The following is a 27,282-nucleotide window of genomic DNA, read 5'->3' as shown; positions in this document are numbered from 1 at the left end:
AGTGTGATGATCACTGCACTGCATGGTAGGCAGATGGCAAAACACAGGTTTAAGCTTTGGAAGTTCTACTCTACGGGATACAAAGTTGCAAAAAAAAAAAAAGAATAAAGATATACATCTTGTCACTTCTTTGCTCTGTTCATACAGCAGCACCAAATCACTTCAGCACCCCTACGAGCTTGCTGTGTCACTAGACGACAAGATGAAAGGAAAATTTCAACACAGCTATTAAATGCTACAGTTAGGAAAACTCTTTCCTACCCTATCAGTCTGGCACGCTTCGACAATAATAAATGCACAAACAAAAATAGAGCTGATTCAGTTTGGAAGCATCTGAAATGCCCACCCTGCCCAAGGCTCACACCACTCGCAAACTGTAAAGGCTGGTGTGGTTTTCAGTATATGCATAATAAATAACGCCTCCAGAAAATAGTCATACTATCAAGTTCACATGAGATTATTTGGGCACTTGTTGAAACCAAATTGAAATTTATTATTCAGGATTCAAAACCACTATCCCTACATACTCCCAGTAACAATAGCTGTGAGGAGTCCACACAGTTTTGTCCGCTCATTTTAATGTGCAAACTAACTATGAACCGTGGTGTCACGCTGGCTCTCATTATCCTAATGAGACTACTGGATTTTTTGGGCGGCAAAATCGTTCACAGTGTGGGGGACTAAGTCTAACCCACGGCAAAGGACCCCTGTCACCCCAAATCCGGGTTGAGCTCCGGCTAACTAGCAGTGCCTTATCTCTCCTGAAAGGAAGAGACAATTGGGCTGCCAAGCGCATGATATCTTAGTGCTTCCCAGGGAAGTCGTGGTCTCTCAGGTCACAACCAGTTCTCTCATACACAGTGCGGTCTCATATATAAATGGCAAAGGCAGTTTGAGTTTTAAAGATTGGTTTTATAAAACGACTGCATTTTAGATAACAAGGTGTGAGCCGCAATAACCAGAACCATACAACACAGTAGGTTTGAAATAGTAACGAGGAGAGTGAAACATAAGAATAATGCTATCATAGTGTAACTAAAGTACGTTCGCTCTCTAAGTTAGATTTTGAGCACAGCATGTGAAGCTCTAAGCCTGCCTTTCAGGTTCCCCCGGGAGGACATCGACCCTCATACCTGAGCAAAGGCCTGTGATCTGGATCAGCATCTGCAACAGGGCAGCCAGCATCTAGTTGTAGGTTCCTGGTCGTAATCTTCCTCTTACGTGTACCAGGACTAGAAAGTGTTTTTATAACTAACACGCGGGTTTTCTAAGAAACGTCCCCACGTAAGAATGTGTACTTTCTACGAAACCCAAAGACTAAACTTCTACCACGTCTATCGGCAATGTACCACACTGTATCCTTGACTGAAGCACAGAGTGAGCAAGAATGTATTGTTTGAGAACTTCAGTGTTGAAGTAAGCTAAACAGTGTGATAGAAGAAAATAAAACAAGACCGTGAAACTGGTTATTGTAAAACAACAATGTGAGGCTAAATAAAATGCATCTAGGGCAAAGTGGACAGAGTCCTAATACTTTAAGCAAACACACAAAAAGCTACATTAAAAATGGCTACACTACAGTGGATAAACAATAGGGGCCCTATACTGGTCATCAACCCTGCCATGACTAGTCCTGAGCAGCAGTAGGTGTAAAACATACAGGTTGGCTTTACCCAGATTGGGTTCTTTCAAGAGTCATACGAGGAAGAAGATGCCACAGTCTAAGTCTATTTGTAGAAAACTGTATGTATTCACGTGTATCTAAGGGTTTTTCCCAACCAACATGAAATCTAATGAGATTTTACTGTCATTATCCAAATATCGCTGTTGACTTTGCACCTTTGCCATCCAGTCGGGCACTGTTCATCATTCAAGCTCTCCGATCAAATACCCTTATCCATGTATTGTATCTTACACCCTCAGTTCCACCATATTGACCAGAACTGGCGCAGCTGACTGAGAAACCATCTTTTTCAACAGAACCAAGAACTTTTAGTCATACTTGAGCAGCGTGCCTTCCACCAACTTCCATCTCATCAATCCTTTTGAAAATTACATAACATTTTTATTAACAAGTTTTCAAAACTGTGAGGAAGAGTCTATCTCAGCAAAGATGGGTATTGTGACCAATACATAGGGTACTAAAATACTCCTACAAGTCTAAGCAACCTAAGAGTCTGCATGTTCGCCTACACCTATTATTCCTTTTATAATATAGCCCTTTGGAGTTACTACACACTTGACACATCACAACTTGTTGAAAAAGGCAAGTCTAATATGCAGGCTAAGAGTACATTATATTCTACTTACCAACCTCTCAGATTGGCACAGAATGCAGTGTCAACTCCACAACCCTAAGTTATTTTAAATTTCTTCTAGATTTATCTTTTACTACACAGGCTAGATATACACTATTATTACAGCATATGGTTTATGCAGTAGGGGCCTTGGACCTTACATATCCCACCACTGAATTTGAAACTAATGTTCTCATAGAGGTCCTACATCCAGGACAAACATATCAGGAAGAGAACCTGGTTGTCCAGGCCTCCACTATTACACTTAACCCAAAAGATTTTCTAATTACCTCTCCAAACAGAGTTGAAACACAGGTAGAAGTTCGCTGTACCAATGTTCTCATCATCCAGCCTTGCACTCTGGTCGGGGAGCACAGCTGCCTCATGGGAAGGTACTCACATGCATTATGGGACATGGTGGTGGACATTTTGTTAGCCGTCTCAGATGACATCCAGCCCCCTTTTCAACGCCTTATACAAGGTGGACCAGATGCAGCAAAGTACTTCAGCTGACAGGTCTGGACATCAAAGACTAGAACAGCAGGGCAGTCAAGACTATTGTGGTGATACTTAAGCATCATGGTTGGATTCCCTCTACAGGGTTTTTGAGAGACATCTAAAAGTTCCTTCTGGGATAGCCATTCAATTAAACACGTCTCTTTGGAGACAAGGTGGACTCAGCTCTGAAATGCTTTAAAGAAAGTAAAGCAACAGCGTACTTCCTTGGGTTCGTACCACCCACACTGCAGTGTCACCCCCAATTGTATCCTGAAGGGGATTACAACAGCGGACCATCACACCTTGCCACAACAGCAACAGGCCTCCCAGGGCAGAAACCAGGAATCCTTGCGCAGGGATAAGGAGCTACCCAAATCCATCCCAGACCAACTCTGCAGCTAAACCACTTTTTTTTTTCTTGGCGGTACATGATCACCCAATAGGAGGCATGATCATATTTTACCTCTTCAGGAGGAAGAGAATCACACCTGACAGCAAGCTGCTCCAAACTGACCAGAACAGCTTTTCCTTAGCTTTCTGACCACTCCCCAACATGCATTGAAGGAGAAGCTAAAGCTCACTTGGACAAGGGAGTCATAAAGAGGGTGCAAACTCTGAACTTCTTCCTTCAGAAGGACAAGTTCAAGATACTCACCCTAGCCCAAGTTCTCTCTACCCTGGATCTAGGGGACAGGTGGGGTTGGACCTACAGGATGCTTATTTGTACACTCCTGTCCTGCAGTCCAACAGATAAATAAGGTTCGGTAGGCGACGACCATCTATCAGTGGTGGACAGGATATTGATGACTGGTCTTCGGCAGGAGCTCGCCACCACATGAACTTGTTGGTGCTGCGAGTGTTAAGCCTGGCACTGAAAGCGTTCCTCCCAACCATTAAGGGCTAATGGGTGCCAGTTATCTCAGACAACACTACAGTCATGTGGTACAGCATCAAAGAAAGCAAAGTGGGGTGGTGGACCCTTGCCAGTCGGTTGTGCACCTTTGGAAGTGGCTGAATAGTCAGGGCATCTTCCCAATTGTACAACATCTGGCAGGATCTTTGAACACCAAAAAGAACACTGCCTAGCGGTTCACAAATTGTGACTTTACTCAGAAGTGACACAGGGAGATTTCCAGCAAAGCAAAGAACCTTGGCTCCGTATTTTCATTACAGCAATAATGTGCACGGTCCAGGTTTTCGAGTGGCAGCTCTTGCTCATAAACAACTTTCGAAGTGATTGAAGCTTGAGACTCTTCTACGCCTCTCTGCCCTTACATCTCCTGGAAAGAGTTCTGAAGAAAATCAGGACAGGCCATGGCCAAGTCATCCTAGTGGCTCAGGAGTGGGTGAGGAATGTATGGTACTTTCACCTTCTGGCCATGAACATATGGTCTCTGTTCTGGGTGCCCCTTCAGGATGATCTCTTGCCATAGCAGCAGGACAGTGTCTTATACAGCAGTCAGTACACCTTACACGTCTATGCATAAAGACCGAGGGACAAGAGTTGGCTTTCAATCTTCCTTCTGGAGTAGTGGGCAGCTAGGTGTCCCTCCACCAAAACGGTTTATGCAGGGACAAGTTTGTGATCTGGTGATCATACTGCAACATTCAATCTCTACAGGTATTTAAAGCGGAATTACTATTTTGTCTCTCTTTAGTCCAGCAGGGCCTTGCCGTGGCAATAGTTCCAAATTACTTGTCTGCCCTTTTTTTAAAGCTACATGATCAACCATCTTTTTAAATGATCTATTGTGAGGAGTTTCATGAAATCATATTTTCACACCATCACATTTTCTCATGTCGTATTGGGACCTTAGTTCTGCTCTTACTTTTCACATGTGTCTCCCTCCCCCCCTTCTCCTCCCCCCCCGTTCCAATACACAGTTGTTCCCAACCATTCCCGGCGCTGAAAACTGCATTCTTCACTAGTATTACCTCAGCTCGTAATAAGGGCGAATTGCACACTATCAGTCCTGCAGCCACATCACAACATTTTTCTGGGCAAACTGGTTCTTCGGATAAAAGTTTATTTTCTCCCAAAGGTTGTCACGCCCTTCCATTAAAAGAAGGGCATCACCCTACCAGCATTCTTCGTCCTACCTCATACCTCCAAGGAGGAAGAATGACTTCATTTCTTCAACCCCAGGACATACCTGAGCTTCTACATTGACCACACCAGAGAACATCAGGTGGCATTCAGTGCTTTGTTGGCTTCACTGGGGCAAAAAGGGGGAAGCAGTACAGAAGAGGACCATGTCCAAATGGACAGTACTGTGCATGAAGATCTGGCAAAGAAGCAAACTCTGTGAGGCTTAGGTGTTCCTTCCACCATAGCGAAAGCCGTAATTCGTGTACTGTTGCGTGGTGTGCAGTCCAAGTGGGCATTAGCACATACAACCACAAAGATTTACTACTAGGAAAGCCAGGCGTAGGGGAAGAACCACTTTGCTCAGTCTCACCTGCAGGATTTCCTGGTCTGAGACATTCCACAGACCAACATCTGAGAAGGTACTGCTCTGATATTTAGTCCAAGAGGGAGGAATTTGAGGTTAGAAGTATCCATCTGAAGAAAGAGATCCTTGCTTTCTGTAGCATTCTTTCTAACAGATACTCTATGTAACTACAGATTTCGCAATAACCCACCTTACGCCCCATTCTGTAGAAGTAACTCATCTAATTCATACAAATAAGATTCCAGTATAGAGCTCTGCACACTGGCAGAATCTGATTTCTTAACACTCCACGTCTAACAAAATGGACAGAGACCAGAAAGAAACTGACATCGGCATGTAGAGGTGGTGGGTATGTAAAGGCCTGATGTCATATTCCAGAAAGGATGGACTGCAGGTAGAGCTGTGTGATGTAATCTACAGACGTACAAGGAAATTGCTGAGAAAATTATTTCAACCCAGTCTGTCGCTTGGGGGTATTCAAAAGGTGAGAAATCTGCAGGTAGATAGAGTATTTTTTTTCCCCCCTTTTAAATGTTGGATCCTATTAATGCAGAAAATTACAGACCGGTTTCACTGCTGCCATTTCAGGCAAAATTCATTGAGAAGCAAGTAAACAGACAGCTTTCTCAATTTATTGAGACTAGTGCCCTTCTTCATACAGCACAGTCGGGTTTCTGAAGTCATAGTACGGAGTCGGCCCTGCTGTTCGACTCAGAGTCCATTTCACAAATTTTGGAAGCGGGAGGTACTGCCGATCTCCCGATGCTAGACCTAAGTGAGGTTGTCAACACTGTATCTCACAATCTGCTCATTGGGCATCTGTGGGAATGCGATTTTGGCCTTTATGGGGGTTGCCTTCTTTCTTCAGGGACACACATTCCAGGCGTGTCAAAAACCTCACCATTCTGAAGTGTTCAATCTGCAGCAGGGAGTACCTCAGGGTTCCTCACTAAGTCCAACCTCATTTAATTTATATATGCACCCCATGACTAAGATCATCGAACATCATGGGTTCACAGTAATCAACTAAGCTGATGATACGCAGCCGATTATCAGCCTCTCCTAGGATGTGGCAACTCTGGCTACCTCATCAAGGGTGTGTTTGCATGTAGGTGCCGGATGGAAGGAGCAAAACTGTTTTAAGTTGAATGCAGGGAAGCCAGAGGTCTCGATGCCCTGCAAAAAAAAAAAATAAATATATATATATTTGGACAACCTCTTGGTGGCTTCAAACTCTTGGCCCATTACTCAGCTCTAAACCCAAGTTCAAACACCTGGGCACCTAGTTCGACCAGAATTTATCTTTTGACAGCCAAATTACAGCGTTGGGTGGGGGGTGGAGTGAGGGGGGAGAATGCTTTGGAATCTTTAAGACCCTGACAAAGATCCTGGATGTGCTCCCAGAAACCGCAAGGAAGGCTGTGGTCCAGGTCTTCATTATCTCGAGGCTGAACTACTGTCAAGTGCTACACCTAGGAGTAGCACAGTCTTGAATGATGCATCTTCAATGAGTGTATGAAGCAGTGGCTCATCTGTTACTGAATCTTTTGAAATGTGACTCCATGGGATATTTATTTGCAAACTTACATTGGCTCCCTGTGAAGCAGAGAATCTCCTTCAAGGCACTGTGCTACTGCTATAAAGCGTTGACTAAAAGTGACTCTCGGTACACACAGCTTTTCATACAACCCTATACTCCTCTGAGGAATCTCAGATCCACAGGTGTAAGCAGGGTAGGTATTTCTAAAGTAAATGAGTACGCCTTGGTGGCAGTTCCTTTAGCCTCAAAACTTTGGAAATCGTTGCAGCCTTTTGTTCGACAGGACCCTTCGGAACCCTTTTTCAAAAAAAGATTGAGAACTTGGCTCGTTAGATAGAATTGATATGGTACTTTCTGCGAGCGCACATGGGATCCTGGCCTGCAATGCTGGGACACTTTGTTTCAAAGTAGCTATGCACTTCATAAGCTTCATTATTATTATTTATAGGCTTCACTATTATCCAGCAGAAAGAGTTACCAAATGTAAAGTAACTTTTTCATGGGAAATGTACGAGTCGTTATAATTGCAACGGTAATGGGGCTGGTTAATGAGTTATTGCACCCCCTTAAACAGGGATGAACTTCCGAATCTATCCAAGTTCCGGGTTGTTGGTATTCACTGTCCCAAACAACATTCAATGGAAGGCAAATGGAGTTGGTAGTCAGGTGGACCCACCAACAGCTAATAGAGAACATCAATGCATCTTTGAGATTCAAGAACATCAGTTGCCAAAAGACACAGTTAGATATCAGACCTTCACTCACATTGCAATCCATACTGGGAATATTACCTCCATGGCTCATGACCACAAATGGGGCTTTGTGAAGGATTCTATTCTTTGCACTCTGCCATTTATCATCTACATAAAGCCTCTGGTAGCTTGCCTCTACAAGTGTATAAAAAACACATGCAACCAGTGTTCTACATGACCAGAGGGGAATCCCTCCCAGGATAAATGCTACAATTCCACCTTACTCATGCTTCTCATTCATGAAAGGTGGACATTAGCAGTTTAAAAAAATATATAACTACGCCAACACTTATGATGTTCTGCAGACAATTCTAGATTACCCAAGAGACATTCACTTACCTGGCCTCACAGCATGGAAGGTGGAGCTAGCCCAGACAAACCAGACTGAATCTGGACCAGACTGTGTTGCACATAATACTGCCATTTACTAATCTTATTTTAACATTACCGCAATCAAATTATTCATGGCTCCACTATGGGAATGTTGTCTACTTACGAGCTTTAGAGTAAGGAATCACAGGCTAGAGTTGATCCAAAATAGGGCACATAGCTGCTATGAGGACACAAAAATTGGAATCAATTGGAACATCACATTTTAGTAGACAAGCGCTTTACATAGAAACATAATGCAACTATATATTAACAACAACAACAACCATAAACACCTCACACATTCCAAACAAGCCACAACATAGCTTTGTACTTCTGATATTCAGCACTCAATGTGTGAAATTACCCAGCATTCTAAATAATGCTTCGCACACAACTATGCAGCACTTTTCAGCACAAAGAAATTGTTCACTCTTGCATGCATTTTTTAGTGCAAGGTTTTGACAGCCTAGTTGTCAAACAAACCTATCGCTAACAATATACACAGAGGAGGCATTACGTCACTCCTTTCAACAGACCAGCCTCTTTTAGCCAATGGCTTGAAGCTTTACCAATCACATCTTGGCTCAGCCCTGTAGAGTATTCACCTCTCTCATAACACTATTGTACTTTAGGATGTAATCTTCTGCCTCTCTTTGAATGCTTGTATTTAAATACTGAGGGATTACTTTAAACTAAAATCCTTTCTGTCTGTGTACCATTAATTGCAGGAAGTGATTCAAATACAGTTGTGAATGGAAATAAAGACAACATACAGAGTAGTAAGGGAGGGGCATCAGTATGGTCAGCAGCACGCAGAAGCCACCTCAAAGAACTGGTTATAAATAATAGATGAGGGGGCAAGACACCAAATGGGACAATGAGTACTCACTACTCCGATGCCCTTAAGCTAAAAGGCAGTTTTTAAGCCTCAGCTAGACAGGGCTTGGCTGTCTCTTAGAGACATCATGTATATACTTTGAGGGCTTCCACCCAGCTACAGGCTTCCCGTTCGCTGGCTTCACTGTCACTCTCCTATTCTTTCTCCCCATTTGTCCATGACATGCATAGGTATGCCTCTTTATGTGTTTTGCCCTTCCCAAGAGCAGGGACAAATTACACTATCCCACCACTGGTCACATTTTAGCATCTGTTTCAGGAACTACTTTTCTTTTGTTGAAAAGTACTTAAGACGAGGTCTCATGTTTTCACTCGCTGCTCCAAGCTCCTCTGTAAACAGACTTGTAAATCTTGTTCTTATCTCGTCACGTCTGCTGTAAAATCAAAGACAGATCTTTTCTCACGCTAGGGGTAGGTCACTTCCTGAAATGCTACAGGCTTTGAAAAATCATTAAAATGTTACTAGACCTGCAGTTCGAGTAACTTGAACAATCTACTTGACCTAACTGAAATGTGCTTGACCCATAACTGGTCTCTAATTGTGTAATCCTAGGCAAACATTTTATTTTACAGAGCCACCTTTTTCTTCATTCTCACATATAAATGAATCTTCGACTGTATGAGAGTTCAGCATTTCTGCTGTGCAAAAACTCTTCTGTTTGATCAAGTAGACTGAACAGCTGCTCCATGTATTATAAGAATCTAGCCCACATATAGGGTACACATGATCCTCAACTTGTCTTTGTTTATTGGCATTGCCATCAGGGCAGAGGCAGGAGTGTTTCTCAGTTCATGTTTAAACATTCACCTTTAATGAACTTAAATGAACCGTCACTGGCTTCTTATTGGTCTACTAGTCCCTTGATGGCAACGGCTATATTTCCAGCAACTATGACTCGCGATCGCTATTTGCTTCTTCTTCGTATGCTGCAATTTGTAGACAATGCTTTAGCCTTGCCACGAGATCACCCTGATTGTGACCATCTTTTGAAGATTAGGCCTGTCCTTGATCATTTTGTAGATCGGTTTTCCGATGTCTATGTTTCAGGCAAAGAGATAAGTGTGGACGAGTCTTTGGTCCTGTTCAAGGGGCATTTAGTTTTTAAGCAGTACATTCCTAGTAAGAGGACACAGTATGTGTAGGAAGTAAGCTCTGTATGTGCTATTTCAAAGTAAGGAATAGCATGCACAGAGTCCAAGGGTTCCCCTTAGAGGTAAAATAGTGGTAAAAAGAGATAATACTAATGCTCTATTTTGTGGTAGTGTGGTCGAGCAGTAGGCTTATCCAAGGAGTAGTGTTAAGCATTTGTTGTACATACACATAGACAATAAATGAGGTACACACACTCAGAGACAAATCCAGCCAATAGGCTTTGTTATAGAAAAATATCTTTTCTTAGTTTATTTTAAGAACCACAGGTTCAAATTTAACCTGTAATATCTTGTTTGAAAGGTATTGCAGGTAAGTACATTAGGAACTTTGAATCATTTCAATTGCATGTATACTTTTCAAGTTATTCACAAATAGCTATTTTAAAAGTGGACACTTAGTGCAATTTTTACAGTTCCTGGGGGAGGTAAGTTTTTGTTAGTTTTACCAGGTAAGTAAGACACTTACAGGGTTCAGTTCTTGGTCCAAGGTAGCCCACCGTTGGGGGTTCAGAGCAACCCCAAAGTTACCACACCAGCAGCTCAGGGCCGGTCAGGTGCAGAGTTCAAAGTGGTGCCCAAAACGCATAGGCTTCAATGGAGAGAAGGGGGTGCCCCGGTTCCAGTCTGCCAGCAGGTAAGTACCCGCGTCTTCGGAGGGCAGACCAGGGGGGTTTTGTAGGGCACCGGGGGGGGACACAAGCCCACACAGAAATTTCACCCTCAGCGGCGCGGGGGCGGCCGGGTGCAGTGTTAGAACAAGCGTCGGGTTCGCAATGGAAGTCAATGAGAGATCAAGGGATCTCTTCAGCGCTGCAGGCAGGCAAGGGGGGGCTTCCTCGGGGAAACCTCCACTTGGGCAAGGGAGAGGGACTCCTGGGGGTCACTTCTGCAGTGAAAGTCCGGTCCTTAAGGTCCTGGGGGCTGCGGGTGCAGGGTCTTTTCCAGGCATCGGGACTTAGGTTTCAGAGAGTCGCGGTCAGGGGAAGCCTCGGGATTCCCTCTGCAGGCGGCGCTGTGGGGGCTCAGGGGGGACAGGTTTTGGTACTCACAGTCGTAGAGTAGTCCGGGGGTCCTCCCTGAGGTGTTGGTTCTCCACCAGCCGAGTCGGGGTCGCCGGGTGCAGTGTTGCAAGTCTCACGCTTCTTGCGGGGAGTTGCAGGGTTCTTTAAAGCTGCTTCTTGAAACAAAGTTGCAGTCTTTTTGGAGCAGGTCTGCTGTCCTCGGGAGTTTCTTGTCGTCGTCGAAGCAGGGCAGTCCTCAGAGGATTCAGAGGTCGCTGGTCCCTTTGGAAGGCGTCGCTGGAGCAGAGTTCTTTGGAAGGCAGGAGACAGGCCGGTGAGTTTCTGGAGCCAAGGCAGTTGTTGTCTTCTGGTCTTCCTCTGCAGGGGTTTTCAGCTAGGCAGTCCTTCTTCTTGTTGTTGCAGGAATCTAAATCTTTAGGTTCAGGGAAGCCCTTAAATACTAAATTTAAGGGCGTGTTTAGGTCTGGGGGGTTAGTAGCCAATGGCTACTAGCCCTGAGGTTGGGTACACCCTCTTTGTCCCTCCTCCCAAGGGGAGGGGGTCACATTCCTATCCCTATTGGGGGAATCCTCCTTCTACAAGATGGAGGATTTCTAAAAGTCAGAGTCACCTCAGCTCAGGACACCTTAGGGGCTGTCCTGACTGGCCAGTGACCCCTCCTTGTTTTTCTCATTATCTCTCCTGGACTTGCCGCCAAAAGTGGGGGCTGGGTCCAGGAGGCGGGCATCTCCACTAGCTGGAGTGCCCTGGGGCATTGTAACACGAAGCTTGAGCCTTTGAAGCTCACTGCTAGGTGTTACAGTTCCTGCAGGGGGGAGGTGTGAAGCACCTCCACCCAGAGCAGGCTTTGTTTCTGTCCTCAGAGAGCACAAAGGCTCTCACCGCATGAGGTCAGACACTCGTCTCTCAGCAGCAGGCTGGCACAGACCAGTCAGTCCTGCACTGAACAATTGGGTAAAATACAGGGGGTATCTCTAAGATGCCCTCTGTGTGCATTTTTTAATAAATCCAACACTGGCATCAGTGTGGGTTTATTATTCTGAGAAGTTTGATACTAAACTTCCCAATATTCAGTGTAGCCATTATGGAGCTGTGGAGTTCGTTTTTGACAGACTCCCAGCCCATATACTCTTATGGCTACCCTGCACTTACAATGTCTAAGGTTTTGCTTAGACACTGTAGGGGCATAGTGCTCATGCACATATGCCCTCACCTGTGGTATAGTGCACCCTGCCTTAGGGCTGTAAGGCCTACTAGAGGGGTGACTTACCTATGCCACAGGCAGTGGGAGGTTGGCATGGCACCCTGAGGGGGGTGCCATGTCGACGTAGTCATTTTCTCCCCATCAGCACACACAAGCTGGCAAGCAGTGTGTCTGTGCTGAGTGAGGGGTCCCTAGGGTGGCATAAGACATGCTGCAGCCCTTAGAGACCTTCCCTGGCATCAGGGCCCTTGGTACCAGGGGTACCAGTTACAAGGGACTTACCTAGGTGCCAGGGTTGTGCCGATTGTGGAAACAATGGTACATTTTAGGTGAAAGAACACTGGTGCTGGGGCCTGGTTAGGAGGGTCCCAGCACACTTCTCAGTCAAGTCAGCATCAGTATCAGGCAAAAAGTGGGGGGTAACTGCAACAGGGAGCCATTTCTTTACAGTATGGAATTAAATTGTATGTGCTGTTAGAAAGTAGTACAGGATATGCATATAATTTCTGGGTCTACACTGGTAGGGATGCCAGTATTGACCCCCCTGGTTGTCCACCCACTTTTGGAGTTAGCGAGAAAATTGTGTGGGAACTTGGTAGACGACTGTTTAACAAAAGGTCACCATTTGTAAGTAGATAATTTCTACACTGTAGTGCAGTTGTTCAAGGAGTTGATTAGAGTGGACACTGTTTCTTGTGGCACAAGCCGTTCTAACCGGAAAAGCTATCCAAGGGAGCTTGTCTGTGAAAAGCACTTGAAAGGGGACAGTGTAGTGCCTTGCGGAATAATGAGCTGCTAGCTCTGAAATTTTCAGACAAGCGGGATGTGTACACGCTATCTACCAAACCATGATGAGAGTACTTCCCCTGTGACTGTTTGGGGTCAGGCTGACGAAGTGCACAAACCTGCGTGCATTTTGGACAACAATAGGCACATGGGTGGTGTTGATAAGAGTAGATCAGAAGTTGGAACCTTACACTGCTCTTCCTAAGCCTTACATGTGGTATAAAAAGTTTGCCCTACATTTGATGTTTGCAATGGATTCTGGGTAAGAAAACACTGGGGGAACAACTCAAGTCACACTTCCCTGGACTCCCTCGGGTGTCTAGTTTTCAGAAATGTTTGGATTTGGTAGGTTTCCCTATATGGCTATTGAGCCCAGAACCAAAAACGCAGGTTTCCACACAAAAAAAAAAAAACTTATTTTTTTGTTGATAATTTTCATGTGTCCATATTGTGTTTTGGGGCATTTCCTGCCGCGGGCACTAGACCTGCCCACACAAGTGAGGTATCATTTTTATCAGGAGACTTGGGGGAACACTGGGCAGAAGGAAATTTGAGGCTTCTCTCAGATGCCACAACTTTCTGTCCCCAAAATGTGAGGAAAAGGTGTTTTTTAGCCAAATTTTGAGGTTTGCAAAGGATTCTGGATAACAGAACCTGGTGAGAGCCCCACAAGTCACGCCATTAGAATTTCCCTAGGTGTAAAGTTTTCAAAAACACACAGGTTTGGTAGGTTTCCCTAGGTGCCGGCTGAGCTAGAGGCCAAAATCCACAGCTAGGCACTTTGCAAAAAAACAGCTCTGTTTTATTTGGGAAAATGTGGTGTGCCCACGTTGTGTTTTGGGGCATTTCCTGTCGCGGGCGCTAGGCATACCCACACAAGTGAGGTAACATTTTTATCGGGAGACTTGGGGGAAACATAGAATAGCAAAACAAGTGTTATTGCCCCTTCTCTTTCTCTACATGTTTTCCTTCAAAATGTAAGACAGTGTGTAAAAAAAGTTGTCCATTTGAGAAATGCCTTGTAATTCACATGTTAGTATAGGCACCCCGGAATTCAGAGATGTGCAAATAACCACTGTTTCTCAACAGCATATCTTGTGCCCATTTTAGAAATACAAGTGTTTTCTTGATACCGGTTTTTCACTCTTTATATTTTAGCAAATGAATTGCTGTATACCCGGTATAGAATGAATACCCACTGCAAGGGGCAGCTCCTTTATTGGATCTGGATACCTAGGGTTCTTGATGAACCTACAAGCCCTATATATCCCCAGCAGACGTAACGGTATACTGCTTTAAAAAAATATGACATCGCAGGAAAATGTTACAGAGTAAAACGTAGAGAAAAAGTGTGTTTTTTTCAACTCAATTTCAATAATTTTTTTTACTTCAGCTGTTATTTTCTGAAGGAAACCCTTGTAGGACCCATTGCTGGGTTCAGAATTCTGTCTACTTTTCAGAAATGTTTAGCTTTCTGGGATCCAGCATTGGTTTCACACCCATTTCTGTCACTGACTGGAAGGAGGCTGAAAGCACAAAAAATATTGTAAAAATGGAGTATGTCCCAGCAAAATGATAATATCATGTTGAAAAATTGGGTTTTCTGATTCAAGTCTGCCTGTCCCTGAAAGCTGGGAAGCTGGTGATTTTAGCACCGTAAACCCTTTGTTGATGGCATTTTCTGGGGGGGGGGGGGGGGGGGGGGGACGAATTTTTATTTGCTCTAGTTTGGCTAATTTCTTGGTCTCCTTCAGGGGAACCCAAAAACTCTGAGAACCCCCAGAATCCCTAGGATGTTGGAGAAAAAAAAAAGATGCAAATTGTGTGTGGGTAGCTTATGTGTGCAAAAAGTTGAGGCCTGGCACCTTAGGGGTGGGGGGGGGGAGGCCTGGCAGCCGGGGGGGGGGGTTAAAAAAAAAAAAAAAAAAGCCTAGAGGTAACCTAGAATTTCAAATAATAGTTGGTATAATTTACAGAACTGAGTTATTTAGAGTTTTTTCTGATTACTTTGTTCTTTTCCCCGATTCTGGTTTTCATCATCACTTGCTGTATTCGCTTAAACCTGTATAGAAAGCCTTCAGCTGCTTCTGTTGAATTTATAGTCAATGTAAACAATGTTTAACCTTAATAACTGCAAGGTCATGGGACCACTTTTCAACTGCCCTGCACTCACTCATTCCCCTGCCAACTCCTGAGATAGTTACAAAAAACAGGAACACATCACAACAGGCTTGCTATTTACTAATAAAACAGGCTGCGAGAAGGGCCTGTTTCAATTCAGTAGATGATCATTGTAAAGCGACACATGCCAGCAACTGCACTCCTAAGCACTGGAGTCATCAGTATAGTAAGCATTTTGTGTTTTTTTTTTAATACAACACACAGTACATAAGCAGTCCCCTCCATGGTCTCTATTTTTAATGCTTGTTGCCCGTGATACTTTTAGCCAGTCTGATAATGGGTTGAGTGCCTGCAGCAGGCATTTGTGTGCAACATGCAACTCACAAGTACAGGGAGTGCAGAATTATTAGGCAAGTTGTATTTTTGAGGATTAATTTTATTATTGAACAACCACCATGTTCTCAATGAACCCAAAAAAACTCATTAATATCAAAGCTGAATATTTTTGGAAGTAGTTTTTAGTTTGTTTTTAGTTTTAGCTATGTTAGGGGGATATCTGTGTGTGCAGGTGACTATTACTGTGCATAATTATTAGGCAACTTAACAAAAAAAAATATATACCCATTTCAATTATTTATTATTACCAGTGAAACCAATAGAACATCTCAACATTCACAAATATACATTTCTGACATTCAAAAACAAAACAAAAACAAATCAGTGACCAATATAGCCACCTTTCTTTGCAAGGACACTCAAAAGCCTGCCATCCATGGATTCTGTCAGTGTTTTGATCTGTTCACCATCAACATTGCGTGCAGCAGCAACCAAAGCCTCCCAGACACTGTTCAGAGAGGTGTACTGTTTTCCCTCCTTGTAAATCTCACATTTGATGATGGACCACAGGTTCTCAATGGGGTTCAGATCAGGTGAACAAGGAGGCCATGTCATTAGATTTCCTTCTTTTATACCCTTTCTTGCCAGCCACGCTGTGGAGTACTTGGACGCGTGTGATGGAGCATTGTCCTGCATGAAAATCATGTTTTTCTTGAAGGATGCAGACTTCTTCCTGTACCACTGCTTGAAGAAGGTGTCTTCCAGGAACTGGCAGTAGGACTGGGAGTTGAGCTGGACTCCATCCTCAACCCGAAAAGGCCCCACAAGCTCATCTTTGATGATACCAGCCCAAACCAGTACTCCACCTCCACCTTGCTGGCGTCTGAGTCGGACTGGAGCTCTCTGCCCTTTACCAATCCAGCCACGGGCCCATCCATCTGGCCCATCAAGACTCACTCTCATTTCATCAGTCCATAAAAACTTAGAAAAATCAGTCTTGAGATATTTCTTGGCCCAGTCTTGACGTTTCAGCTTGTGTGTCGTGTTCAGTGGTGGTTGTCTTTCAGCCTTTCTTACCTTGGCCATGTCTCTGAGTATTGCACACCTTGTGCTTTTGGGCACTCCAGTGATGTTGCAGCTCTGAAATATGGCCAAACTGGTGGCAAGTGGCATTGTGGCAGCTGCACGCTTGACTTTTCTCAGTTCATGGGCAGTTATTTTGCGCCTTGGTTTTTCCACACGCTTCTTGCGACCCTGTTGACTATTTTGAATGAAACGCTTGATTGTTCGATGATCACGCTTCAGAAGCTTTGCAATTTTAAGAGTGCTGCATCCCTCTGCAAGATATCTCACTATTTTTGACTTTTCTGAGCCTGTCAAGTCCTTCTTTTGACCCATTTTGCCAAAGGAAAGGAAGTTGCCTAATAATTATGCACACCTGATATAGGGTGTTGATGTCATTAGACCACACCCCTTCTCATTACAGAGATGCACATCACCTAATATGCTTAATTGGTAGTAGGCTTTCGAGCCTATACAGCTTGGAGTAAGATAACATGCATAAAGAGGATGATGTGGTCAAAATACTCATTTGCCTAATAATTCTGCACTCCCTGTAGGATTTGAACTAAACCAGACGGACCTTCTGTTCGTAAGAGGTGAACAAAATAAGTTTTATAATTTTACTACGTCATTTTTGCAGCACCCTTTAAAGGAATTGGCATTTCATATTGCGTTTTGCTCTCTGTCAAATGGTAGATTTAATTTGGGATGCCTTGTTCATGTATGCCCGTGGTTACACAAAGGAGTAACAGTTGCCGGTGTTTGGGTTATGCAGCTGCTTGGAGAAGATTTACCATCTTGCCATGCAATGCTGAAACACGTTGACAGAGCCAACACCTCTTGCACTGCTGAGACCGATCAGCTTTTGCCAATGGTTGATACAGCTTTGGACAGGAAGTCGTGATACAGCATTGGCACACTGATCTCGACCCAGCAAACAGGAAAGACAAAGAACCGGCCCCATGATCAGCAGAAAAACACTCCTGTTCCACTCTTCCCCCGTGTGCTGGGATTCATAACAATTCAAATACCTACACTATATATATATATAAATAAATAATAATAATAATAATAATAATAATAATAATAAAGCAATGCATACCAAACAATATTCTACTAGGTGTAACCTAACAACTCTGTTCTTAATTTGCTGCACCTGCAAAATGTTAGTAACATTTTAGGAACTGTGGTAGGTCACATTTATCCTACTCTCCCATGTGGGTATGCCCTTTAGGAAGTATACCGATACAACTGGCAGGGTCACAATTATTTTGTTTTATTTCATGTCCAATTTCAGGGACAGAAGTTCTTTCACACATTCATTCACAAACCATGGTGTAAAATGAAATCAATGAGTTTCTAAAGTAAATTGTTAAATGACACTAGACTCCCTATACGGGTCCCATCAACGAAGCACAATCAAACCATACATGCCTTTTACGTTATACATTCAATTTGACCACAAAAACATCCTGCTCTCTAACGATTCACTGTTGATACTAAGAAACACTTCATTCATTATATTTCTTCTTACAAAATCTATTTCTTGACAAACAGTCTGCTTGCTAAAACAAATATGATACACTCACTGAAATATTGGTCTGTGCAAGGTGTAAATCTTAACTGGGTTTATCTCACAAAATGTTGTGGAATAGATTGTTACACAGTACATCCAGTGAGTTGTCGAAGGCTGTATTGGCGAGCAGTACTTTGTGTCTTGACACCATTGCCAAATGAACTGCACCTGTTAATGTCCGTTTTGCCTCTACATTTTAGTTTATTATCCACAACAAGACATCAGACAACTTATAATGAAATCAACCATCCTACACTGGTATGCCATATGGTCTGCTATCTTAGGGATTGGTTACCACAAAATATCACACCCTAACTTATCTAGATAAAGAGACATCACTAATCTCCAACACAACACATATGAATGGATGTTCCATCTATCATGCACACATCACTGCACTGAAAACCATACACTTGGCTGAACACGCTTACCCAACCACTCTTCAAAGAGAATCTTAGGATATCATATCCCTGCGAGTGAAGACTGGCATTAAAGACATAGCTGGCCAAGTGCTGCACCCCAACGCTAATATAAAGTTAATCTGCGAAGCCATCAAAAGATACCAGCTAATTCATACAATACTCAAATGCTTAAACAGCTCTGCCGCTACAGAGCAAGCGAAAATGACCTTTCAACAATTGTACACCTTCTTGTCAAGCACAGGATAATCACTCAAACATGCGATATATATTAGAGCGCAAGGTACTAAGGCACATAAAGCTATAAACATACTACAAAATCAGTAACACTTCAAAAAGTCGACTTTTACTTCACCAACAAACACAAAGGAAACAAACTACATGTACTCAAACTAGGATGCAAGAGCAAGAAGGAATGATGTCCAGATTGCAGACATACTACAAGACTATACATGTAGGAATATGCTTTACAAATTCAGAAAACACGAGGAAGAAAGACTAGAAGATCAAAGAACAAACCTCTGGTGGGAAGCACCCCAATCTGCAACAAGGACAACTGGACTGGTTCTTCCATTGAAAAAAGCAGCTGAAAGTCAAACTCGTGAGGGATGCCGCATCCAACGGCGATACAGCCAACTGAAACACTACCATCAAACAGCATTTGTACAGAACCCTTTGACCTGCTCACATCAACATTTTATTTGTTTTCATTTAATACTTAGACTTCACCTTTTTCCCCCCACCTAGTTTTGTACTACATACAGGAGTGAAAGGTTTGGAATAGCACATCCAGTTTGCTGATGCACCACCCTGCATGCACCAGCATGCCTACTCGAAGAACTCATGAAATTCAACCACATATAACCCTTTCTGGAGAAACCTACAGTTGAAGCTAGTTAAAACTACCTTGAGGAGCATCTGTATTACTTTCGAATTATAAATGAACAGCATCCCACTACCTCTACCCCCTTTAACTACTGAAACCGGCACAAAGTTGCACCCAAATGTACAAAAAGAACCTAATCAATAATGTCCCTCAGCATACTTGTACCCTGGGCATATAAGGACTGCTTCCGCTACACCAGCTATGTACATAACCGAATGGCCCCATTTACCCAGTTATTCGAGCAGATGTCTCAATGTACAGTGCTTTGCTCATCTAGGCTTTGGCTACAGATGTACCAACACATACAAAAGGTAACACCTTCAGAGTGGGAATATTCCCTGGCAAAATAAGACAAAAAAGAGTAAAGTTTATCTATGTTGTTGGTACAGCCAGTGTTACCGTACTTATCTCTATGGGGGTGGTTGTATTAGTGGAGGTGGTTATATTAGTGGTCATAGCTTTCAGATACCACACTTGTTGCACAATGTGGCATGGTAAAGTGGTTTGGCTCAAATTAAGTGAGATGAACTAAACAACCTGTTTCATCACACAGTTAATTTGACCACTAAAAAGGCATCCCAATACAGAGGAAAACAGCCTCTACAATGGAGGATGTTACGGACAGCGCTAGAAACACAAATACAACCCCCACTAAGCTCTATGACAGATTGATATGCTGGACAACACAGCTATAAAAAAAGAACCTAAGGTGTATTTCACTCACAAAAAATAAGGTGGCCTGATAAAACTTATATATTGCAATTGTAATGCCCATAAATTACAGGAGCCCGCTAGCCATGCTGAGCACTAGGTGTTTAAGGACAGGCCTCAACCACATTTTGTTAGGGCAATGCCAACCCAGTGTTCTCAACCTTCAATGAAAAGAGGAAAAAGGGATATCAGATTAAGTAGAATTAAAGTGATTACTGTCAGTATAGAGGTCAAATGTCAAGATAAAACAACATCAGTGTAATCGGAGGACAACATCCTTCACTAGTAGGGTACACTGGGTAAGATTAAAAACATAACAGTTCTACTCAGACAAATGGGTGCAGTGGAGGGTCAATGGATCAACACACCCCTACTCTGTCATGTGCCAGCATGTTTCAGCCCATCTTACGGATCCCTCTCTAAACCAAAAAAAAACCTTATCTAATGGAAGGGTCTTAGGCCTCCGTAAGCCACTGAACAACAACCCCCTATATTCCGCCCTGCATGCTATTTAGTCATGCGCCCAGGTAAGAATAAGTCTTACCTTTCTCTGTCAATAAACTTCTTACATGTAGTCTGCAGGGTCCCACGTCAGTCACACTGGTACGAGACCTCACCTGCAGTCACACATTCATCAAAAAGAGCTGTCCAGGAGTTAGGTGACAGAGTATAGTTAATTGAATTGGAGTTCTTATTGCGTGCTCTCAAACCTCTTCCTCTCTTTCTGTGTGCGACTAGGACTTAAGTACCACCATATTATCACTATAAACAGTAACCCAAAAATTCTCAGTGAGGTATGTAAATTTTATATTTTTATGAATTTAGAAAAATTAAAAAACCCGGAAAACCAATCACCCAAGTGCGAGGGCATTATATATGTATGTTTAACAGGGGGGGGGGGGGGGGGAGAAGGCGGGAGAATAATGCACAGATGGGAATATGTGAGGCTTAAAAAATTAAAAGAACCAGGGTGCATAATAACGCTAATCTCACTTGTCTTTACTACACCTTAAGATGCTGTCCAGGTTTTAAAAGGAGTTCAAGCAACTACCCTCCCATGTAAGCTGATCAGAGCACCACCTGATTGGGAAAAATACATTAAAAGAATGTACTAATAGATTTTGGGGCATAAAGCGATGCACGTGCTATCATCCTCTGGTTGAACAAGGAATGTCTCCATGGTAGACAATATGCTTCATCCTTGACTAACTTCCCAACACAACTACCCTTCTCGAAACTGAGCTTATTAGAATGTAAGTTACTTGCTAGTCAAAATGGTGGGGTCAAGTAAAATTCTTATTTATAATGTGAGGTTCCTTATACTCAAAGAGAAAGTACCAAGGTGTAAGTGTGTGCCCCTCTAGAAGAAGGGACTCGCTGGACATCCTCCACAACCGACAACCACTAACTGTCAACATACCATTTACACCACATTCCACCTGGCAGGCTAAAACGTAAAGGAGAGCAAGAAATAACTTTCCGTTCCTATACACAGGACAACATGTACACAACACCTGTGTTGTGTTTATTATTGAATGTGTTCCATATGTTACCATGAAAATACGGAACACTGGGGAGTGGTGAACAAGGAACCACACTGGAGAGGACGTGTATGCGTTGGCTCCAGACAATAAAGCTAGTTACTAGCAAATTGTGTGTGTGTCATTAACACAACAATTTGGCGACAAGTGTCTGAAGCCAGGAACCCATACCAGGTGCATATTTTGTGTTGCATGCAGCGGTATAAACCAGGCGCTTGTGGAGTGGGACGCTGTGAAGAAACTCCGTTCAACCTGTTTGGAGACTGTGAGGCACATGAACTGGATGAGGAAAAGAAAAGAAGTAAAGAAAGGTAGGAGGAGGGAGAGGATCGTGGATGAGCCTTCTCACCGTTTGGGGAAGACAATGGCTCTTACATGTGCCTGTAAGTCAGCGCGCACATTGCTTGGCAAATGTCAATGTCTATTTACTGCGAGCGAGTGCCATTCAGTCCTGTAAGTCAGTGCGAGCGAGTGCCATTCAACACGTACAGTTTCGGCGATGAAGCGTGCATGGTGTTGACGTACATGCGGACGCACACACACCTATCGTCTGCAGAAACAAATTAACGCTCAGTCTAACGTTAAGCAGAAGGTCAAATTACTTTGGATATCGACATCCCTTGTGTACGGTGGCCATCTTTAGTCACTGAGAGGATTTCCACTAAGTAACATGAAGAGAGAGCTATTCAAGTGATCATGTGGATCAAAGCTCAGTTTAACCTCTAGTAAAAAGGTCAAATTCCTTTGGATATCGATGTCCTTTGTGTGTTGAGGCAATCTTTAGTGGTTGGGAGGGTTTTCAAATAGTAACAGAAAGAAGGTTCTATTTAAATGATACTGTGGTATACTGGAAGCATCCAGATTGTTGTTTTTACTAAGAGCACATTCTAGCCGTCATTTGTGTTGGAATGGCAACTCAAAATGTCAGTATACCTCTAATACACGCAGTTTGGCCAACAGGTACTGAACCTAGCATTGAATGGAAGGAGTGGAAGAGTACTTTGTGAATTACATAGCAGCTGTGGATGAATCCGACGATATGTCAGCGGAACAAAAGAAGAGAATATTGTTACATTCCTTGGGTCCTTATGGGTTAAAAGTGTATAATCAAATGTTAAAGGCCCCGGTTGTGGGTGATTTGAATATTTTTGAGGCGGCATTGAAATATCTTGACACCTACTTTACACCTAACGTTTTGTATCACCATTACTAGGTATACATTTTTCCAACGTAAGCAGAAAGAAGATGAGTCAGTGGAAGATCACGTGGTTGATTTGAAAAAATTATCTATTGACTGTAGGTCTGGAGCATTACAGAATGAGCTAATTAGGGACCACGTTGTAATGCAGGTCTGTAATCAGAGTATTTAGGAATGCTTATGGGTGAATGGTGATTGTAGGAAGTTGGCTCTGTATGTGCTATTTCAAAGTAAGGAATAGCACGCACAGAGTCCAAGGGTTCCCCTTAGAGGTAAGATAGTGGCAAAAAGAGATAATACTAATGCTCTATTTTGTGGTAGTGTGGTCGAGCAGTAGGCTTATCCAAGGAGTAGTGTTAAGCATTTGTTGTACATACACATAGACAATAAATGAGGTACACACACTCAGAGACAAATCCAGCCAATAGGTTTTTGTATAGAAAAATATCTTTTCTTAGTTTATTTTAAGAACCACAGGTTCAAATTCTACATGTAATATATCATTCGAAAGGTATTGCAGGTAAGTACTTTAGGAACTTCAAATCATCAAAATTGCATGTATACTTTTCAAGTTATTCACAAATAGCTGTTTTAAAAGTGGACACTTAGTGCAATTTTCACAGTTCCTAGGGGAGGTAAGTATTTGTTAGGTTAACCAGGTAAGTAAGACACTTACAGGGCTTAGTTCTTGGTCCAAGGTAGCCCACCGTTGGGGGTTCAGAGCAACCCCAAAGTCACCACACCAGCAGCTCAGGGCCGGTCAGGTGCAGAGTTCAAAGTGGTGCCCAAAACGCATAGGCTAGAATGGAGAGAAGGGGGTGCCCCGGTTCCGGTCTGCTTGCAGGTAAGTACCCGCGTCCTCGGAGGGCAGACCAGGGGGGTTTTGTAGGGCACCGGGGGGGGACACAAGTCCACACAGAAATTTCACCCTCAGCAGCGCGGGGGCGGCCGGGTGCAGTGTAGAAACAGGCGTCGGGTTCGCAAGGTTAGTCTATGAGAGATCTCGGGATCTCTTCAGCGCTGCAGGCAGGCAAGGGGGGGGTTCCTCGGGGAAACCTCCACTTGGTCAAGGGAGAGGGACTCCTGGGGGTCACTCCTCCAGTGAAAGTCCGGTCCTTCAGGTCCTGGGGGCTGCGGGTGCAGGGTCTCTCCCAGGTGTCGGGACTTAGGATTCAAAGAGTCGCGGTCAGGGGAAGCCTCGGGATTCCCTCTGCAGGCGGCGCTGTGGGGGCTCAGGGGGGACAGGTTTTGGTACTCACAGTATCAGAGTAGTCCTGGGGTCCCTCCTGAGGAGTTGGATCTCCACCAGCCGAGTCAGGGTCGCCGGGTGCAGTGTTGCAAGTCTCACGCTTCTTGCGGGGAGCTTGCAGGGTTCTTTAAAGCTGCTGGAAACAAAGTTGCAGCTTTTCTTGGAGCAGGTCCGCTGTCCTCGGGAGTTTCTTGTCTTTTCGAAGCAGGGGCAGTCCTCGGAGGATGTCGAGGTCGCTGGTCCCTTTGGAAGGCGTCGCTGGAGCAGGATCTTTGGAAGGCAGGAGACAGGCCGGTGAGTTTCTGGAGCCAAGGCAGTTGTCGTCTTCTGGTCTTCCGCTGCAGGGGTTTTCAGCTGGGCAGTCCTTCTTGTAGTTGCAGGAATCTAATTTTCTAGGGTTCAGGGTAGCCCTTAAATACTAAATTTAAGGGCGTGTTTAGGTCTGGGGGGTTAGTAGCCAATGGCTACTAGCCCTGAGGGTGGGTACACCCTCTTTGTGCCTCCTCCCAAGGGGAGGGGGTCACAATCCTAACCCTATTGGGGGAATCCTCCATCTGCAAGATGGAGGATTTCTAAAAGTTAGAGTCACTTCAGCTCAGGACACCTTAGGGGCTGTCCTGACTGGCCAGTGACTCCTCCTTGTTTTTCTCATTATTTTCTCCGGCCTTGCCGCCAAAAGTGGGGCCTGGCCGGAGGGGGCGGGCAACTCCACTAGCTGGAGTGTCCTGCTGGGTTGGCACAAAGGAGGTGAGCCTTTGAGGCTCACCGCCAGGTGTGACAATTCCTGCCTGGGGGAGGTGTTAGCATCTCCACCCAGTGCAGGCTTTGTTACTGGCCTCAGAGTGACAAAGGCACTCTCCCCATGGGGCCAGCAACATGTCTCGGTTTGTGGCAGGCTGCTAAAACTAGTCAGCCTACACAGATAGTCGGTTAAGTTTCAGGGGGCACCTCTAAGGTGCCCTCTGGGGTGTATTTGACAATAAAATGTACACTGGCATCAGTGTGCATTTATTGTGCTGAGAAGTTTGATACCAAACTTCCCAGTTTTCAGTGTAGCCATTATGGTGCTGTGGAGTTCGTGTTTGACAAACTCCCAGACCATATACTCTTATGGCTACCCTGCACTTACAATGTCTAAGGTTTTGTTTAGACACTGTAGGGGTACCATGCTCATGCACTGGTACCCTCACCTATGGTATAGTGCACCCTGCCTTAGGGCTGTAAGGCCTGCTAGAGGGGTGTCTTACCTATACTGCATAGGCAGTGAGAGGCTGGCATGGCACCCTGAGGGGAGTGCCATGTCGACTTACTCGTTTTGTCCTCACTAGCACACACAAGCTGGCAAGCAGGGTGTCTGTGCTGAGTGAGAGGTCTCCAGGGTGGCATAAGACATGCTGCAGCCCTTAGAGACCTTCCTTGGCATCAGGGCCCTTGGTACTAGAAGTACCAGTTACAAGGGACTTATCTGGAGGCCAGGGTCTGCCAATTGTGGATACAAAAGTACAGGTTAGGGAAAGAACACTGGTGCTGGGGCCTGGTTAGCAGGCCTCAGCACACTTTCAATTGTAAACATAGCATCAGCAAAGGCAAAAAGTCAGGGGGCAACCATGCCAAGGAGGCATTTCCTTACACAACCCCCCCCCAAACGAAAGAGGATGAGACTAACCTTTCCCAAGAGAGTCTTCATTTTCTAAGTGGAAGAACCTGGAAAGGCCATCTGCATTGGCATGGGCAGTCCCAGGTCTGTGTTCCACTATAAAGTCCATTCCCTGTAGGGAGATGGACCACCTCAACAGTTTAGGATTTTCACCTTTCATTTGCATCAGCCATTTGAGAGGTCTGTGGTCAGTTTGAACTAGGAAGTGAGTCCCAAAGAGGTATGGTCTCAGCTTCTTCAGGGACCAAACCACAGCAAAGGCCTCCCTCTCAATGGCACTCCAACGCTGCTCCCTGGGGAGTAACCTCCTGCTAATGAAAGCAACAGGCTGGTCAAGGCCATCATCATTTGTTTGGGACAAAACTGCCCCTATCCCATGTTCAGAGGCATCAGTCTGCACAATGAACTGCTTAGAATAATCTGGAGCATTTAGAACTGGTGCTGAGCACATTGCTTGTCTCAGGGTGTCAAAGGCCTGTTGGCATTCCACAGTCCAGTTCACTTTCTTGGGCATTTTCTTGGAGGTGAGTTCAGTGAGGGCTGTCACAATGGATCCATATCCCTTCACAAACCTCCTGTAATACCCAGTCAAGCCAAGGAATGCCCTGACTTGAGTCTGGGTTTTTGGAGCTACCCAGTCCAGAATAGTCTGGATCTTGGGTTGGAGTGGCTGAACTTGGCCTCCACCTACAAGGTGGCCCAAGTAAACCACAGTTCCCTGCCCTATCTGGCATTTGGATGCCTTGATAGAGAGGCCTGCAGATTGCAGAGCCTTCAAAACCTTCTTCAGGTGGACCAGGTGATCCTGCCAGGTGGAGCTAAAGACAGCAATATCATCAAGATAAGCTGTGCTAAAGGACTCCAAGCCAGCAAGGACTTGATTCACCAACCTTTGGAAGGTGGCAGGGGCATTCTTTAAACCAAAGGGCATAACAGTAAACTGATAATGCCCATCAGGTGTGGAGAATGCTGTTTTCTCTTTTGCTCCAGGTGCCATTTTTATTTGCCAGTACCCTGCTGTCAAGTCAAAGGTACTTAAGAATTTGGCAGCACCTAATTTATCTATGAGCTCATCAGCTCTTGGAATTGGATGAGCATCTGTCTTGGTGACAGAATTGAGCCCTCTGTAGTCCACACAAAACCTCATCTCTTTCTTTCCATCTTTGGTGTGAGGTTTGGGGACTAAGACCACTGGGCTAGCCCAGGGGCTGTCAGAGCGCTCAATTACTCCCAATTCCAGCATCTTGTGGACTTCCACCTTGATGCTTTCTTTAACATGGTCAGATTGTCTAAAGATTTTGTTCTTGACAGGCATGCTGTCTCCTGTGTCCACATCATGGGTACACAGGTGTGTCTGACCAGGGGTTAAGGAGAAGAGTTCAGGAAACTGTTGTAGGACTCTCCTACAATCAGCTTGCTGTTGGCCAGAGAGGGTGTCTGAGTAGATCACTCCATCTACTGTGCCATCTTTTGGGTCTGATGACAGAAGATCAGGGAGAGGTTCACTCTCTGCTTCCTGATCCTCATCTGTTACCATCAACAGATTGACATCA

General features: G+C 44.3%; 1 protein-coding gene across 1 annotated transcript in view; it reads right to left on the bottom strand.

The window, feature by feature from the left end:
• Positions 1 to 27,282, bottom strand: part of EIF3B (eukaryotic translation initiation factor 3 subunit B) — a 196,498-nt gene that overhangs the window by 154,246 nt on the left and 14,970 nt on the right. The window lies entirely within an intron of this gene.

The sequence above is a fragment of the Pleurodeles waltl genome, chromosome 10 (genome assembly GCF_031143425.1).
Source record: "Pleurodeles waltl isolate 20211129_DDA chromosome 10, aPleWal1.hap1.20221129, whole genome shotgun sequence".
NCBI lineage: Eukaryota > Metazoa > Chordata > Amphibia > Caudata > Salamandridae > Pleurodeles > Pleurodeles waltl.
Note: the sequence above shows the minus strand (reverse complement) of the source record. Positions and strands in the feature narration are given on the sequence as shown.